Source organism: Pristis pectinata, chromosome 1 (genome assembly GCF_009764475.1).
Source record: "Pristis pectinata isolate sPriPec2 chromosome 1, sPriPec2.1.pri, whole genome shotgun sequence".
NCBI lineage: Eukaryota > Metazoa > Chordata > Chondrichthyes > Rhinopristiformes > Pristidae > Pristis > Pristis pectinata.
In genome coordinates, this window is record NC_067405.1 from 35,538,398 (window position 1) to 35,552,629 (window position 14,232).

Below are 14,232 nucleotides of genomic sequence, written 5' to 3' on the forward strand. Positions count from 1 at the left end.
CCCAGCGCAACCCCCCCCCCCCCCCGGGGTTAACGCAATTTTTCTTAGCTAAGAATTTTCCCAAAATTAGAAAAGCAAGGGTGGTGATATCAACTTTATACGTTGACATCACCGTTTGTTGGAGGGGGGGGGGGGGAGAAAACACATTATCTTGTTTGGTTTTTTTAAAATAGTCCCTTTATTATCAGATTCACAAGGAGATTACCAGCATTCAAGAAACTGCTTGTGAATGATGCATCTATTACATTCGACAAACCCATTTAAAATCCGCGATCATTTACAACATACAAACATCAATACATGTAGACCCACCGGGGTTTAATTTGCATCATGTAGACTTCTCCACAGAACAATTTTTTCGAGGTGCCCTGATCCCTCGTCACACCGACTTGGGTAAATACCCAATAACACTTCCAACCGTTATGAATTGTTAATGTTAATCTGCCTAAACCATGAACAGACTCTGAACAATCCAAATCTTGACTCACGAATCTCGCATAACAAAGGGAAGGTTAGCATTTTGCCAAATAAAATGCACAAACACCGCATTAAGGCAAGCAGAACCGATATGGCGAATAGCAGCAGTAAAATCCAACCATTACCTACACACTGTTTGGGGGGAAACATCTTCCATATTTGACACAACTGAATGTGACAGTAGAGCTGAAAGAGAAAACAGGGCGCTGTTTCCCAATCTCGAAAACCTTAAATCAAACGCATGGCATCCCAGCCGGGTTTTTTTGTTTGCAATATTCTGACAACGCTATCATCCAAATAATGGACAAGATGTAAAGCTCTGGCACCACGTTCAGATTACCCGTGCTGCCGTCTGAAATCAGCAGCGCATTCGCAGCTTCAGCAACAGAAATGACTGAAAGTTGCTACCCTGGTGAAGAAGATGTTTACAGACGCCCTGGTAGGAAGCGTCCGTCTTGTAAAGGGGCAGACAGGCACGATGGTGGTTGGGATTCAGAGCGAAATATTGATTAGCCTGCGGCACGATCAGGACCTCTGGTCGGCGACAGGGAACGGATCGATGCTTTTTCTGAATATGCAACTCAATTACGAAAAAACATAAATAGCTGCGTTTTTTTTCTTACAGTTTGCGAAGCTGTGCAAGACGGTCAGTCAGTCAGCAGTGGGTGTTGAGGAAAGGGGGGGAACAGGCTGCAGCTTTCGCCATGTTTGATGGTTTCCCCATTTCAATGGCACGGCCGGTGCGTCTGACTCCCTGCAACATCACCGCCCAGCTCAATCCAGCATCGCCTCGCCAGCCTCCCCACCCAACCTACCCACACGCACGCACCCTGCCTCATCACACAAGCAAGCGATCGTCCCCAATAACCATATATACGTGGGGAAAAGAAAACAGTTGCATAATCCTACTAATAAAATAATTCATATGCATGATTAAGAATATTGATATTTGGATTGTTAATTTTTATGACATAATTTCATAAACAAGTGTCATACCACCTACTCTTCAATTCTACATGGCCGTTGAATCTACGCAAATTTCATATATCAAAAGTGACTCCAATTCTGTTTTATCTATTCTGCAATTTAATTTTTCAGATGATTATTTCATGCATTGTTACATGAGTAGCTTGTCTATCTTGTTTAAAACTGAGAATATTTCTGTCTCGCCCTGGCGTTCTGAAAAGTTGTTCAAGTTTGCACAAACAAAATAACAATGTTTGTTTAAAGCCATGGCCATCTCTAATCCCCACTGGACCCACGCCCTCCGAGATAGTTGGACGCCTCTAATTCCGAACTCTTGAGCACCCCTGGATTTAGTATGGCCAGCGTTGCCAGATGTGCCTTCAACCCCAAAGTATTCAATTCTGAAATTCCCTCCTTGAACTTCTCCACCTTTCCTTCCTCCTCTGCGACTTTCCTTAAAAACCTTCCACGGCCAAGCTTTTTGGTCATCTCCTCTAACGTGCTTTTATGTGGCTTGGTATCAAATTTTATTTGATTATATTCTTGTGAAATGCTCTAGGACGTTTTGCTACGTTACAGGTGCCTTACAAATAAAAGTTGTTGTTGTTATAAAGTGTTGCTTCAAAATAAACTAAAGAAGTTTATGCATCGCATCCGATTATTGATATTTAGACACCAAACCCTCAAATGATGTTTTAATTCTTGTGTGTATTTTCATGTGTTCCTTTTAATGTGGCATCTTGCAACACGTTATTATGATGCATAATATTTTGCCAATTTCAATTCATTGAGTGCCTTCTGAAAGGAATATAGAGAAATAATCAATACAGTGTGCTTACTTTTAACACAAATAGGAGCAGGCCAATTGTTCCTTCTATTATTTACTTCATGTTAAATTGCAGAACACTTTAGAATTGGTATGTAGTGAAGAACTGCATTAGTTTAATTTTATTATATAAAAAAAATCGCAAGCTAAGTTTTGTTTTACACATTTCCAACCTGTCGAGTATGGATACATTTTTTGGCTTCTGGAAAAAAAGCTACTAGTTGAATTTCTACCAGTGTTTTTACTTCAACTGTCCACAAGGGAAGCGGCGACATTCTGAACTAATACCCGAAGCATTCTCGAAAAGTCTTATTCAAGGAGGAAAAACAACACCCTATTCTATACAGCAAATTAGGTGCAGTATTTCTTTTGTTTTAGTTATATAATATTACATGTGTTGGTAATGTACCAATTAGCATTTTCTTCCTATTCGCTTAGATCTAGTTCCTACCCTAATATCAACACGTACCGGCCTGCTCACACCCTGTAAATGAAAATCAGATTTCCTTTACCAAATGCCTGGCCCTCGCTGCCCAGTCACCCCCTTCAATGAACTCACCATACTTCCCAATGTGTTTCTTCACAGATTTTACTTCCGCGGATAAGCTTCTGCTCTGCGATCCGTTTAAAATTTTCTGTGTGTCTATTTAATTTATAAATCTGCCGTCTTGAGTATAGATATATTGTCAATTACATTGAAGCGGAGAGTGAATTTCATCCCAGCCTCTTTAACATACTGGTGGCTTCCGGTCATTCATTCCTGGGTAACAATGACGCGGAATCCTCTGAGCTTTACACACATCTCGCTGAACAGTCGTGAAGGAAACCTGCGTGATCTCCATGTCAACTCGTCTGGATCCTACTTCCAAAAAAAAACCCTCATTGGTTGAGGAGACCAAGGGAGGGAGAGAGGGAGGACCGTCCCAGTGACATCGAAGCCGTAAAGACGAGGCATTTGGAGCAGGTTTTTCTGCTCTCCATGCCGGGTTGTTATGGTGGCAGCGCCAGTGATCCTGATGGTGGTATTTATAAGTGAGACTGAAGTCAAAACGCTATATATTTTAATTGAATTACACTGAGACGTTGGTTTCTCCTGGGCTGCTACATCACTAAATTTTCATAAACCATTAGAAATACCAATATTCGTTGCGATAATATTAACCACACCCCGTTAACTCCAACTCCTGTTTTCTGTTTAATCCTAATTCCAACAGAAAACTGATGTATCGGCCTTTCGGCATTAGTTCTAAAGACAAGTAAACCCAAGGGAATCCGCAATGAGTAACAAACATAAACAAAACTCTTCCGAGTGTTTGCGACAGGATATCCTAATCAGTAATGCTGATAGTTTGCCTTAAAGTACTTTCCAACAGAATAGTATATATTGAACCAATATACAGCTCTATCAAGTCACCTCTCATCCCCCTACGCTCCAAAGAGAAAAGCCCTGGGTTTGAAGGAACTTTAGTAAAAGGCTCACTTAGGGCACATTAGGTGTATCGGATATTTGTGCCAAAAGCAAACGTTTCTCTCAATGGGGGTAAAATTTAAAATGCAACTAAGTTTGGTCCCAGTTGTTAATGACTAATTTTAAATCTAGCAAAAACTGGGTGGGGAAATGTTAAAATTATAGTAGTCATTTATCCCACCTATCTCATCTGATCTGTCTCTACAAATCAACCTTTACCCTAGACCCCATTTGTTATCAAAAATCTACCAATCTAAAATTAAGAACTGTAATTAGTGTATCAATTTCTGCCACCTTCTGAACAGAACAGATGGACCTAGGAATAGAAGTACATGGTTCCCTGAAAGTGGTGTCGCAGGAAGACAGGGCAGTGAAGAAGGCTCTTGGCACACTGGCCTTCATTAGTCAGGGCACTGAGTATAGACAGGCATGGTAATGTAGCAGTTAGCGTAACGCTATTACAGCGCCAGCAACCCAGGTTCAATTCCGGCTGCTGTCTGAAAGAAGTTTGTACGTTCTCCCCATGACCGCATGGGTTTCCTCCGGGTGCTCCAGTTTCCTCCCACATTCCAAAGACGTACAGGTTAGGAGCTGTGGGCATGCTATGTTGGCATCGGAAGTGTGGCGACACTTGGTGGGCTGCCCCCAAAACACTACGTAAAAGATGCATTTCACTGTGTGTTTTGATGTACATGTGACTAATAAAGAAATCTTACCTTATCTTAGAAGTTGGGATGTTATGTTGCAGTTGTACAAGCTGTTGGTGAGGCCACATTTGGAATATTGTGTTCAGTTTTGGTCACCCTGCAATAGGAAAGATTCCATTAAGTTGAAAAGAATGCAGAGAAGATTTATGAGGATGTTGCTGGGACTCGAAAGACTGAGTTATGGAGAGAGGTTGAGCAGGTTGGGACTTTTTTCATTGGAGCATAGGAGAATGAAGGGTGATCTTATAGAGATGTATAAAATTATGAGGGGCATAGTTAAGGTGAACGTGCACAGTTTTTTCCCAGGGTTGGGAAATCAAGATCTAGAGGGCATAGGTTTAAGGTGAGAGGAGAGATTTAATAGGAATCTGAGGGGTAACTTTTTCAACCGGAGGTTGATCTGTATGTGGAATGAGCTGCCAGAGGAAGTGGTTGAGGCAGGTACATTTACAACATCTAAAAGGTGATTGGAGAGGTATATGGATTGGAAAGGTTCAGAGGGATATGGGCCAAATGTGGGCAAATGGGACTGGCTTCGATGGGAATCTTAGTCAGCTTGGACCAGTTGGGCTGAAGGCCCGGTTTCTGTGCTGTATGACTCTATGACTACGACCCTGCACGTAGAAGGATTTCCTAATTTCATCCAGAAAAACCTGACTCTAATTTTTAAACTAAATTCCAAGTCCTGGATTTCCCAAATAGTATAAGTAATTAGTTTTCATCTGTCCTCTGAATTCTCCTCAATATATTGGAAGTCTATCAATCATCTCTTAACCTTTTAAATTTCAGGAAATATAAATGGTGATGTGATTTAAACCACAGAGACCGAATATCATTCTAACTGGAAGGACAAATTGGACTTGGGGGGGAAAAATCTTTAGAATATTGAAACCAAAAGCAGGAGTAGGCCATTCAGCCCCTCTACCATTCAGTAAGATTATGGATGATCATTAACTTCAGCATCACTTTCCTGCATTAACTACATATCCCTTCGTTGCCTTGATATTCAAAAACCTATTGATCCCTGTCCTAAATACTCAGCCTCCACAGCCCTGTTGGGTAGAGAATTCCAAAGATTCACAATCATCCAGTTGAAGAAAGTTCTCATCTCAGTCCTGAATGGCTGAGCCCTCATTTTGTGACTCCTGTTTCTAAGCATCCCAGACAGTTGGAACATCATCCTTACATCTACCTTGCTGAGCCACATAAAAAAATGTCTATGTTTCAATGAGATTACCTATCATTGTTCCACATACAACACAGCATAGACCCAGCCTGCTTAATCTCTCCACCCCCAACTCCCTTCCCCCAAGCATGCCAGGAATCAATATGGTATTGTGCAGATCTGCCATAAGGTTAACAGGGCTTAAGGGTCACATTGTGGGAATGCCTAAACTTGATTGAACTGAACTATGAACAAGAGAGCCATAGATTGTGAGCTAATTGTGTGCTCTAGTACCTAGATCCACAGATTTTTGTTAAAACTGTTACTAAGGGATAAAAGGGATACAATCTCTGGCCACAGGAGTAGTACCATTGTTGATGATGTTCCATTGTTCGAGAAAAGTAATAGGGATAATCTTGCAAATTATAGACCAATGAGTCTTACGTCAGTGGTGGGCAAACTATTGGGGAGGATTCTTAGGGACAGGATTTATGAGCATTTGGAGACACCAAGTCTTATTAGGGATAGTCAACATGGCTTTGTGAGGGGCAGGTCGTGCCTCACGACTGAGTTTTTTGAGGAGGTGACAAAACAAATTGATGAAGGCAGAGCAGTGGATGTGGAGTATAAGGATTTTAATAAGGCATTTGACAAGGTTCCCCATGGTAGGCTCATCCAGAAAGTCATGAGGCATGGGATTCATGGAAACTTGGCTGCGTGGATTCAGAACTGGCTTGCACACAGAAGGCAGAGTGTTGTAGTAGATAGAGCATATTCTGCCTGGAGGTCGGTGACTAGTGGTGTTTCACAGATATCTGTTCTGGGACCCCTACTCTTTATAAATGACTTGGATGAGGAAGTGGAGGGGTGGGTTAGTAAGTTTGCAGATGATATGAAGGTTGATGGTGTTGCGGATAGTGTAGACGGTTGTCATAAGTTACAATGGGATACAGACAGGATGCAGAGCTGGGCTGAGAAGTGGCAGATGGTGTTCAATCTGGAGAAGTGTGAAGTGTAATGCACTTTGGAAGATTGAACTTGAAGGCAGAGTACAAAGTTAATGGCAGGATTCTTAGCAGTGTGGAAGAACAGAGAGATCTTGAGGTCCAAATCCATAGATCCCTCAAAGTTGCCACACAAGTTGAGAGGGTGGTTAAGAAGTCCTGTGGTGTGCTGGCCTTCGTTAGTTGGGGGTTTGAGTTCAAGAGCTGCAAGGTAACGTTGAAGCTCTATAAACTCTGGTTAGACCACACTTAGAGTATTGTGTTCAGTTCTGGTCACCTCATTACAGGAAAGATGTGGAAGTTTTAGAGAAAGTGCAGAGGAGGTGACTTGATGGAGGTGTATAAGATTATGAGGGGCAATAGATAGACTGGACAGCCAGCATCTTTTTCCCAGGGCAGCAATGGCCAATACCAGAGGACATCCATTTAAGGTGAGTGGAGGAAAGTTTAGGGGAGATGTCAGAGGTAGTTTTATTTTTTACACAGAGACCAGTGGGTGCCTGGAATGCACTGCCGGGGGTGGTGGCAGAGGCTGATACAATTGGAACACTTAAAAGACTCTTGGATAGACACATGGATGTAAGAAAAATAGAGGGTTATGGGCTGTGTAGGAGGGAAGGGTTAGATTGATCATGGAGTAGGCTGAAGGGCCTATACTGTGCTGTATTATTCTATGTTCTAAAAGCAAACATAGGCAAATGGAATTGAGGTACAAATCCGACATTATCTCAGTGAATGATCCAAGAAGCTTGAGAGTTTAAAAAGCATAATCCTGTTTTCATGTTCTTGGAAATGTGACAAACACAAGAAGGAGCGGTCTGTCCAGCCAATTGAGACCATTCTATCATTCAAATCGATCAAAGTTAATGTGTGCCACATTCCATCTATCTGCCTTTGGTTCCATACTCATTAATAACCTTGGTTATCAAAATGTTTAATCTCAGTTTTGAAATCTACAATTAACCTAGCCCTAACATCCTTTTTAGAGAGATACGAACTCTAGATCTTCATTGACTTTTGCACATACCCAAGATCACTGATGGGATTAATACAGGAAACTGGTGCTGAGGTGAAAGATCAGCCATAGTTTTATTGAATGGTGGATCAAGTGCAAGAGGCTTGAATATCCTGCTCTTGTTTTTATTTCTATTTCCTATCATCTTTAAATATCCTTGTTCTAATTTTGAGGTTAGACACCCTTGACCTGGATTCCCCTTACAGAGTAAATATTAATTTTCTATCTACCTTTTCAAATCTTTTAAACACCCTAGCAACAAACAATTTGCTGGGGTGGGTTGAGCAGCATCTGTGGGAGGAAAGGACTTGTTGATGTTTCGGGTTGAAACCTTGCATCAGAACTGATGCAGGGTTTTGATCCAAAACATCCAAAACACTTAATTGAATCCTCACTTAATACTCAAGAGAATACAAACCTAGTCCATGCAAACTATTCTCATGACTTAATCTTTATTGTCCCATGAAACTACTGAATTCACCTCAGGAATAATGCATTCTTCTAAAATACATTGCCCACTTCTAACTGTAGTGCTCCAGATGGGATTGTTGAATCTGCAACACAGCTTTCACTTCTTTGCATTCTATTCCTCTTGAGATAAATGTCACTTCCATCCTCATTTTGAAGTTTTTTAAATATAGAACATAGAACACTACAGCACAGTACAGGCCCTTCAGCCCACAATGTTGTGCTGACATTTTATCCTGCTCTAAGATCTATCTAACCCTTCCCTCCCACGTAGCCCCCTATTTTCCTATCATTCATGTATCTGCCCCCACAACCTCTGCAGGCAGTGTGTTCCACGCACCCACCAGTCTCTGTGTAAAAAAAACCTACCCCTGACATCCCCCATATACCTTCCTCCAATCACCTTAAAATTATGTCCCCTCGTGTCCACTTGATCTATGCCTCTTATCATCTTGTACACCTCTATCAAGTCACCTCTCATCCTCCTTCTCTCCAAAGAGAAAAGCCCTAGCTCATTCAACCTATCCTCATAAGACATGCTCTCCACTCCAGGCAACATACTGGTAAATCTCCTCTGTGCCCTCTCTAAAGCTTCCACATCCTTCCTATAATGAGGCAACCAGAACTGAACTCCAAGTGTGGTCTGACCAGAGTTCTATAGAGCTGCAACATCATCTCATGGTTCTTGAACTAAATACCCCGACTAATGAAGGCCAACACTCCATACACCTTCTTAACAACCCTATCGACCTGCATGGCAACCTTGGGGGATCTATGGACGTGGACCCCAAGATCCCTCTGTTCCTCCGCTCTGCTAAGAGTCCTGCCATTAACCTTGTATTCTGCCTTTGAATTCGATCTCCCGAAGTGTATCACTTCGCACTGATCCGGATTGAACTCCATCTGCCACTTCTCAGCCCAGCTCTGCATTCTATCAATATCCTGTTGTAATCTACAGCAACCTTCTACACTATCCACAATACCACCAACCTTTGTATCATCAGCAAACTTACTAACCCACCCTTCCACATCCTCATCCAAGTTATTTATAAAAATCACAATGTGCATTTGTGCTAGCTTTTACTGATTTCTATACCTGGAACCTATCATCTCAACTCACCCAGAGATCCTAACATATTGCCATTTAAAAAGTAGATCGCTTTTTTCTTTCTTGTTCAAAATGGACAACCAACACATTGACTTTTCATCTGCTGCAGTTTTACTCACTCACTATCAATGTCCTGCAACATTTATTCCCATCAAAACTATTCACGTGCTCCACCTGATCTCGTCTCACCGGCAAATTTACACACATAGCATGTTATTCCTTCTTCCAAGTCACATATAAGATGTTGAAAAACTTTGGTCCCACAGAATTCACGCAGATAGTTGCTAGTGAAATCCTGCCAATTTTTGCACCCATTAACTCTGTCTCCTACCTCCTAACCAGTCCAAGCTAAAAGGATGTCATCAATTCCCTGTTCCTGTGTTTGTGTTTACAGTAAGACATGGGATGCTTTCAATGGCATTCTGCATCCATGTAAGTAACATAAACAGATGCTATTTTGTCCACCACAATACTAACGACATCAAAAAAAAACTAAATTCATTAAATGTGACCTACCCTTTACAAATCCTGACCTGTTTTCTTTGATCAGTTCATATCTGCTCAAATGTTCAGCCATTCTGATACTGATTCTAATAACTTCTGTACAACTGACGTTGGTTTACAGTTTTTGTAATTTATTTCTTTTACGCTTTCTAACTAATGACTTCAGAAAATTTCCAATCAAAAAGAACAATTCCTGAATCCAGAGTACTTTGGGGGAAAAGAATGACAAATGCATTAATAACTCCCTCCCCATTTCAGTAATTCAATGGAGACAGAGTCTTGAAGACACCCATTACTGATCTGTAATACGGCAATGACTATGCTATCCTCAGATACGGTGAGAATGTACTTCAGTCCACATTGGATCTTTTCATGCAAACTTACCAGAGGCCAGAATTCTGATGTAACAAAGAGAACACCATGGTGCACCATCAACCTGCCGCAGGCTTTGCAAATGACCCACCACTAATCACAGCACAGACATTGGAGGCAGCTGAGCACTGCTGTTACCCTGGTAGTCATCTCTATCAAAGTGCTAACACTGATTTTGTAAAACAGAATCAGAATTAGAATCAGATTTATTATCATTTTAATGTTTTGCGGCAGCAGTACAGTGCAAAGATAAAATTACTATAAATCACGAAAATACATAAATAATGTGAAAAGGAATAACGAGGTAGTGTTCGTGGGTTCATGGATCATACAGAAATCTGATGGCGGAGGGAAAGAAGCTGTTTCTGAATCGTTGAGTGTGGGTCTTCAGGCTCCTGAATCTCCTCCCCGACAGCAGTTACAAAAAGGGGGCATGTCCCAGATGGTGAGAATCTGTAGTGATGGATGCCACCTTCCTGAGGCACTGTCTCTTGAAGATATCCTCGATGGTGGAGAGGGTTGTGCCTGTGATGGGGCTGGCTGAGTCTACAATCCTCTGCAGCCTGTGCATTGGAGCCTCCATACTATGCTGTGATGCAACCAGACAGAGTTCTATCCACTGTACATCTCTAGAAATTTTAAGAGTCTTTGGTGGCATACAGAATCTCCTCAAACTCCCAAGGAAGTAGAGCTGCTGGTGTGCCTTCTTCATGACTGCATCAATGTGTTGGGCCCAGGATAGATCCTCCGAGACACTGACGCCCTTGAACTTGAAGCCACTCACCCTTTCCACTGCTGACTCCTCAACGGGGACTGGTGTGTGTTCTCCCTATTTCCCCTTCCTGAAGTCCACAATGAATTCCTTAGTCTTGCTGATGTTGAGTGCAAGGTTTTTGTTGCGACACCACTGAGCAACACCATCCAGTGCATCTGTCATTGATCAGTTACCCTATTCCTTGTCATATATTTGAATCTTGTGCTCTTGTTGTTCCTCACAAATCCATTAACTATCAAATACATTAAATTATACCATCAGATAACTATGTACATATACAATATTATATAAGTAACTAATTATGCACAGAGAAATACATAAACGGGTATAAATTTAACTCTTCATAAATTAACTCAGTCACCTAGTCTTCCTAATTGTAAAATGTTTCTTTGTAGGCTGAACTTGACATCTTTGAGGCATTCACTCTAGATTTTAGTAATTCCAATGGATCACTTCTCCAGATGGACTTCATACACAACTGATGTCACATCTTGGACTGCAACACAATTATTTTATTACACAATTAACTTCATAACTCTGTATAGCTACATCAAAGAAACACAAACTGATAACATTAAAATTAACAGCCTAAGACTACATCAACAACTCAAGTTGCTGCATTCATACATTATATTTAGTGCATTATGAGATACCATGTATCGACTTGCAACAATTTCTACTCTGATTATTTCTCCAAGCTCTCCACTTTGTGCCTCTGCTTTCTCACTGCTTTGCATAAGAACATAAGGAACAGGAGCAGGAGTCGGCCATCTGGCCCATCAAGCCTGCTCCGCCATTCAATAAGATCAGGACTGATCTGGCCCTGGACTCAGATCCACCCACCTGCCCTTTCACCATAACCCTTAATTCCCCTACTATACAAAAATCTATCTAACTGTGTCTTAAATATATTTAATGAGGTAGCCTCCACTGCTTCCCTGGTCAGAGAATTCCACAGATTCACTACTCTCTGCGAAAAGCAGTTCCTCCTCATCTCCGTCCTAAATCTACTCCCCTGAATCTTGAGGCCATGTCCCCTAGTTCTAGTCTCACCAACCAGTGGAAACAACTTTGCTGCCTCCATCTTATCTATCCCTTTCATAATTTTCTATGTTTCTATAAGATCCCCTCTCATTCTTCTGAATTCCAGGGAGTATAGTCCCAGGTGACTCAATCTCTCCTCATGGGCTAACTACAGAGTGATTTCCACTCTGACACTTTGTGGTTGTTGGACCTTTCCTCTTACCTGCTTCCCCTTTTGAAATTGCAAAGAGATGAGTTCCACTTTGGTTCCCAATGGTTTAGTGCAATCAAACGCAGCTGGCATATCTGGCTGTCAGCTAGTATGCTGGTACAATAATAGGATATGTACAAGAACAGGATGGAAAGGCGCCGCTGTGAGCACAATGGTGAAGAGAAGCATCTGCCATATATGAGTATTCCACAGTCCAAAGTGCTAAAGCTCAAAGAGCTTAGCCTTCAGTCCAGGAAGCTATCAGAGAATGTGCCCAGAGGAATGACACCTGTGTAAAAAGATTTAGATTTGCTTTGAAAGGGGGGGCTTTATGTTAACTTCAGAGTTCTGGATTTATTTGCTTGTTGGAGTAGAATTATGTGCACTTGCTTTTACCAATTTTCACTTGATTTCCCTGCAGGGTTATTTTGCCTGGATGGAAGGTCATCGGATTTCTGGAGAGATGAGAGGAGGCACATTTAAGTCAGTCTGTCAGTGGTGCTTGGCAGTGCTGTGGAAGAGGCTAAGAAGCGAGCAGCAGGCCTTTCCACAACGGCTGCAACTCCACTTGCTGGATGAGTGTCAGAGCTTCTTGGTTTTCTGAGCTCGGCGATGGCTGTCCATGTAGACAGCACCAGCCTTAGCTGTACTTCTCCAGCATGAGCATCTGTGGGTAGCACTTTCCTCGTTGTCAACAGGAATGCTGAATTTCTAGATAGCTTGACTGAACTCATCACTGTATCGGAGCTTTGGTCTTCCTCTGCATAGCGGGTGGTTCTGATGGTAATCATAAAGCACAGCCTTCAGCAGATGACCTAAAGGTATGCACTGTTTTCTCCCTGCCAACAAAACCTGCAAGTGGGCAGAGTAGTCTGCATTTTCCATAGGACTGTTCCCAGAAGAATTTTGTGGTTGGGAATCCTTTAGTCTCAGGTATTTCCAAGTATTTTCCTAGCACATCAAAGATGATTAGCTTTGATCTTACAACACAGATTTCACAGTTGTAAAAAGAAGTGTGCTGAGGACACAAGTCTATAGAAAGATATCTTTGCGTTCACCATTGTCAGTTTGTTGCTCCAGACAAGTAAGGAAAACTTCCCAAAGGTGATAGAGGAACTGTCAATTTTACATATCAAGTTGTCCATCAAGGCTCAGCAAGCTGGAAGGAGTTGAGCAGAGATAGCAGAAGAAATACACATTTTCCCAAAGCTTCATTATAGACTTGGATTTTGCTTGTCTCTGAATCAAGCACCAAATTCAGCAAGGCAATCAGTGTCGGAAAGCAGTTGTTATGTCGCTGAGAAACCTGCATTGTCCATGATCTGCAATTCATGATGAGTTGGAGGTTAATGCAGTGTCATCTATGAGAACTAGATCCTGAACACTGAGTTTGGTGACCTTTCTTTTGCTCAGAGGTTGTCAATGGTTAAACAAGTTGCTTTCCATTTTCAGTTAAATTAGTGCTCCAGACTGATTTCTCTGAAGAACATTCTTGAGAACAGATACAGTCCCAAATGTGATGAGCAAAAAAGATGGGAGCTTGTTTCATACCAGTATCAATACAGAAGTTTGATGATGTTTCATTCTTATAGCAGAAAGTTACTTTCATTCCCTCAGGGACTTACAAGGAAGTTTTTGGGACAATAAAAAAGTGTCCACTTAACTAGTTGCAAATCTGAACATCTGCTGCTCACACTTATAGAAAAGAAAAAGCAAGTGCACCAAGCTATATTTTAGCAAGCAACTAAGTCCAGAACACTGAAGTTAACACAAAGTTCATCTTTCAAAGCAAATCTGAATCTTTTTACATAGGTATTGCTCGTATCCCTGGGCACGATCCTCGGTGGCTTCCTAAGCTCTTTGAAGATTGAAGACGATATCTTTATTAGTCACATGTACATCAAAACACAGAGTGAAATACATCTTTTGCATAGTGTGTTCTGGGGGCAGCCTGCAAGTGTTGCCATGCTTCTGGTGCCAATATAACATGCCCACAACCCGTACGCCTTTGGGATGTGGGAGGAAATCAGAGCACCCGGAGATTCGCAGTTTGCTGAGGACTAGATCTGTGGCATTCAAGACCGGCAACCCAGAACCTTACAAGAAGCCCAGGTATGAGCTGCAGTTGGAGGTTCCCACTTGC

General features: G+C 41.8%; 1 protein-coding gene across 1 annotated transcript in view; it reads right to left on the reverse strand.

The window, feature by feature from the left end:
* Window positions 1-731, reverse strand: part of scn1laa (sodium channel, voltage-gated, type I-like, alpha) — a 132,055-nt gene extending 131,324 nt beyond the window's left edge. The window contains 1 exon segment of the mRNA XM_052027520.1: window positions 603-731. The gene's annotated coding sequence lies outside the window, so the exon portion shown is untranslated.
* Window positions 732-14,232: the final 13,501 nt, after the last annotated feature.